The sequence below is a fragment of the Lactuca virosa genome, chromosome 4 (genome assembly GCF_052849685.1).
Source record: "Lactuca virosa cultivar CGN04683 chromosome 4, Lactuca_virosa_CGN04683_v6, whole genome shotgun sequence".
Taxonomy (NCBI): Eukaryota; Viridiplantae; Streptophyta; class Magnoliopsida; order Asterales; family Asteraceae; genus Lactuca; species Lactuca virosa.
Genome location: NC_136429.1, coordinates 517,029,469 through 517,034,959, shown reverse-complemented (window position 1 = coordinate 517,034,959; position 5,491 = coordinate 517,029,469).

Genomic DNA, 5,491 nt, shown 5'->3' with positions numbered 1-5,491 from the left:
CCTGGCTTGGGAAGTGCTTCGCTATGAAGGACCTCAGAGAGGCTGCCTATATTCTGGGAATAAGGATAGTGAGAAACAGAAGTAAGAGACTGATAGGACTTAGTCAGAATACTTACTTGGACAAGGTACTAAAACGTTTTAGTATGGAGAATTCTAAGAAGGGGGAGTTACCAATCTAAAGTAATGCTAAGTTGAGTAAGACTTAAAGCCCGAGTACCGAAGCTGAGATAGCATAAATGAGCCGAGTACCATACGCTTCCGCAGTTGGCTCGATTATGTATGCTATGACTTGTACTCGCCCTGATGTGTCCTTCACTTTGAGCATGGTCAATAGATATCAAGGGAACAATGGCAAAGCGCATTGGACCACAGTCAAGAATATTCTTAAGTACCTGCGGAGGACCAAGGAATGGTTTCTAGTCCTCGGTGGGAGTGATGACTTAAGGGTGCGAGGGTACAGTGACGCCAGTTTTCAGACCGACAGGGACAACTACCGTTCGCAGTCGGGCTGGGTCTTTACCCTAAATGGAGGAGCAGTGACTTGGAAAAGTTCCAAGCAGGAGACCGTAGCTGATTCAACGTGCGAATCAGAGTATATAGCGGCGAGCGAAGCGTCAAAGGAGGCAATATGGTTGAAGAATTTCATCGGAGACCTTGGAGTTGTGCCAGCCTTAAAGAAGCCCATGGAAATTTTCTGTGATATTGAAGGAGCGGTTGCCTTGACCAAGGAACCGAGGGATCATGGCAGATCTCGACATATCGACAGAAAATATCACTTTATTCCACATCGGGTGGAAGAAGGACTCCTCGTAGTGAAGATGGTATCGTCAGAAGATAGCCCAACAAATCCCCTTACGAAGGGACTGAGTAGGGTTAAGCACTTGCAGCACGCTAGGAGCATCGGGCTGAAGGACGATATTAGTTTAGATTAGATAGTTTAGAAACATGTAATAGATAAATGTAATTGACATTTGATGATTAAATAAAAGAGTATTATTTATAAGTAATGTTACTGTCTTATGTTGATTATTTACCTACTGTTTCATTTTGCATGTTTTGACTTCCTGAATAATAAGATTATTCGAATGTTCCATGTTCCACAGTCGCTCATACTTTGGGAGTAGGCATGAAAGAAGATTGTCATGAATTGGTGTGTAGAATGTCTGAAGTGTATTAGACATAGCAAAGGTTTGCTACAACGTTCATGAGTGCTTATGAGTTTGATTTAAGCATTGGATTAGACCCGCGCTTGCTGGAATCACTTCATAGAATTTATCACGAGTGCTCGTAAGACGATAATATCATATGGTCTTAAAACCTAGATATATGGTTTGTTGTTTACTAATTGGTTGTGCATTGATAATGCGTAAACGCATCAGTAACTTGATGTTATAAAACGCATTGTTGTGTATGATTTGATTGGTGAATAGTAAATGCATAAAAGTCGAATTTTATCTGTTCCTTTTATCCTAAGAGGGTAAAAGCGATATCAGGGCCCCTCGATCATTTTTTTTACTTATGTGCCGAGCCCGATCAGGACTGAATTGATGTGTTCAATTATGTTCTATGTCAGACGAATCAGAGATCGAGAAACAAACTGCTAGACAATAAGTATGACTATGTTCCATGTAATTGTACGCACGATATATAGAATAGAGGATTATACGATCTCTTATCTAAAGGACAGGTTGCTGATAAGATCAGAGTTCGACAGTGTCTTTGAAAGCTATGATTGCTAATCGGATTGTATTTACATTTGTATTTACTATACTTATCCAAGTGGGAGACTGTTGGGTTATTGTCTAAGCCTGTAACTATATTTGGTAAGTATTTGACCCGGTTGTGCATGGCCCTTTTGGGTTGCCTTCACCAAAGCAACATGATAGGATGATTTATGAATAAAGAAGTTATTATGATTTATTAATATGTTATATGAATAATATATTAAAGGAGAAATCATATAGTTTAATTAAAAGAGATTAATTAAATAAAGGGGACTGGAACTGTCAATTGTGTGATAGTTGATTTGGGCTGAGAATCCTTATGGAATTAAGAGGTGGATGAAATTAGAGTGGGAGCCCATCTAAATTTCGTCCAATGCCTTTATTCTGGAAGGTTTTGTGGACTGCTTAAGGCCTAAGCTATCCAATTAGGGTTTTGATTGAAACCCTAACAACAGAAGTATAAATAGACCCCTTAGGCTTCAGAAATCGGCTAACCCTATTCCTAAGAGTATTAGAGCCAAATTCTATAGCCTCCAACCTCTCTCCAAGATCATCCTCTTGCTTGTGGTGTTCGTAAGCCATTAGAGGAGTGACATTTATGACTCTAAGCTCAAAGGACAAGAAGATTCAAGCTTTGATGAAGAGGTAATCATCTAGATCTGTTGTGTTATGTTAATTTCGAATTATATACACTAGATCTAGGGTTTGTAAGTCTTGGATGAATTGCATGTACAATATAGAAACCTAGATCCAAGCATTAGGGTTTGCATGAGTATATAGGATGTTTTTTTGGTTCAAACCCATCAGAAATTCCCACAACTGGGGGAGAATGTGACAACCTTCAAAACTCAGGTTAGGACTCATCTACGACCTTTTCATTTTCATGTGTGCACATAACTTGGATTTAGATGCACAAAGTTGAGCTAGATCGCGACTTAATAGATCCCTCGGAACAAGTAGTGTAACTTAGCTTCTACTAAGCAGTCACATTGATATGTGAATACTCCAACTAGGTTGTAAAGTGCCAAAGTTAAATCTCAAAACTAAACACAACCATATTCAATAGATCACGGCTCAAGGGTAAGTTAAATTCCCTAATTTATCAATCGGAACATATGATGTGCTTAACTAGTTTGAGTACTTAGCAAACTCAGTTTAATTAAATCATAATTTGATTTCATTACAAGTTGGAAATGATATCCACATATCATAATTTGAATTATGAGCCAAAAATATAATCCAAGGATTTCCTAATCCTACATCCATATGTGAACCTTTGTTTCATTTATATGAAATATAAATTTTATTTTATAAAAATCAAACCATATGTTATCATTTTTATATCTCAAGAGAGTACAAGTTTATGATTTATTTCTAAACACAAAATACTTGAATAAAAACCAACAAATAAACTCTTGGAAGTTTATAATTATACATAAAATATTTATAAAAACTAAAGTACATTTTTACAAAAATGGTTAAGAGGCAACATTATTAAATATTTTCAGCTTTAAAGAGCCTTATAAAGCCTCTCTTCACCCCAAAAATTCAGCCATACACAACCCTCACACACACACGCACACACACACACACACACACACACACACGCACACACACACACACACACACACACACTCTCTCTCTCTCTCTCTCTCTCACTCATTATATCTTGCTTCTTTATGCAAAATCCCGAGGTCAGATTTTGCATAGCCTTGAGAGAGAGGAAATTTGATCTTAGAAACATATTCTGTGGGAGAGATTTTTCCATTTCGTTTATCATAAGTTAGCTCACATTATTGGGGTTTTATGGACGATTTTGGTGGAGTATAGACCCAAAGAGACGACGAGAGAGATGGTATCTCCAGAGAGACAAAATCTCACTTTCTCTCTTCCTTCTCTCTAGAAACCTCACTTTCTCTCTCTAAAAATAAACCCCTCAATAACAAATTTTCAGCCTTATTTTGGGTATTCTTGAAGCTTCAAATCAAAGGGTAAGTGCTTATCATACACCTCTTACAGATCCATAAAAAATTTTATAATACTCACTTTCTCCTTCAAAATTTCGATTTCTAAGACATGTTCTTGCAAAGAACCTATGTTTGATCTTGTTGTTTGTAGATCACCACGAAAAACATGTTGCATGTTCTATAAATGGTGGTGATCCATGAACAAACCAAAGTCAAGAGTAAAGGTGAGCACATGCAAGCCTTATCTAGTACCAAACACCGATTTTTCAAAAGTCTAGTCTCATTTAGCTTGGTTTCATGTAAGATAAAATGGTTAAAAACAAGTATTTGTATAGAATATATTTAATATATTGTTTTTCTATCTCAATCTAAGTAAAAGACAAGGATATCATTAGGTAAAATAGAAGTTTGAACTATGTTTTCATGAGTTTTACTCTTCAACATTCTCTCAGATTTGTTTACTCAAATTTAAACGGTCATAACTCACTCATTTCTTGACCAAATCACTATATTCTTTTTCTGAGGACTATTTCCGTGAGTTACATTTCGATTCCAGTTGGCCTTACTGTAAAACACTAAAATGTGATTTTTGACGATTTTTAGAAAACAGTTGCGCAAATAGTACTTTTCTGTGACCACTAGTTTTGCATTATATGATCAAAGGCCTTAAACTACACAATAAATCTGGAGAAAAATAATTTAGAAACTTAACAAATCAATCACAGAAGACGTAAAATTTCATGAACTAAAATTTCATAGAAGTGCCTACACAAATTCTTAAACTTTCAGTTACAATTTGAAACTCATCCACATTGCATAATTTGTTGGGATTGAATACCCTTGTTTAGCTTCGAAATAATTTTGTACCAATTTTTTTTAAGAAAGTTCATGTTTTCAAGGGATGATCTGTAAAACCCCAAGAGCTAGAACCAAACCCTTATTTTTCTACAAAAATGAGGATTTAATAGCAACAAATTCAAAATAAATACTTAAAGAAGAATTAAAAATCTAAAAACTTATGGAACTGATTTTTATACATAATAATGATGCCCCCTAAATTTGCATACAATTTGGGCACAGTTTGGCATTTTATTCAAAATTTTCATTTAATCAGGGGATTAATTTAGGACTCAAGAGCACCAACCAATATTTTTTCCAGCTTGGGGAACATTATAAGAACCTTTGAAAATTAAATTGGGAATTTTTGCAACTATTTTCTGTTTATTTTGAATTTATCCTATTATTTAGACTTAATCTGCAAATAAATAACAAATGGCCTTCAAAAATTCCTATAAAATTACAAGACACTCATAACCTCTGTTAGAACTAGAATATAATTTTTTTACAAATTTTGGAGTTTATTTTCATGCCTTTATGGATTTCTGAACACAGGGCACCGTGAATTCGATAATACCAATAATGAACCGAACAAACTTTGGGCACTTTGCGACACCACTAGTTGGATAGGTAGATCTTAGATAATGTTTTAGTGAATTATATCTCACTAGAAACTATTTGTTCCGTAGGGCACTAGCAAAAATTGATCTCTACAACATCGAACCGCGAAGCTCGAACCGCAAACTCTCCCTAGTGAGTATTCACAGCCGGCCATTTTACTGTTTTCATGTTTTGGGGTGGAAAGCATGTTATTATATTATGAACTAATAAAACTGTTTTATGAACTTGATGAACTTTGTTTTATGAACTTGCTGAGCCTAGCTTTATGAACTTATTGAACTTGGAACGATCTTGTTTATGAACTTATTGAACTTGGAACAATACTCTTTATGAAATTTGTGT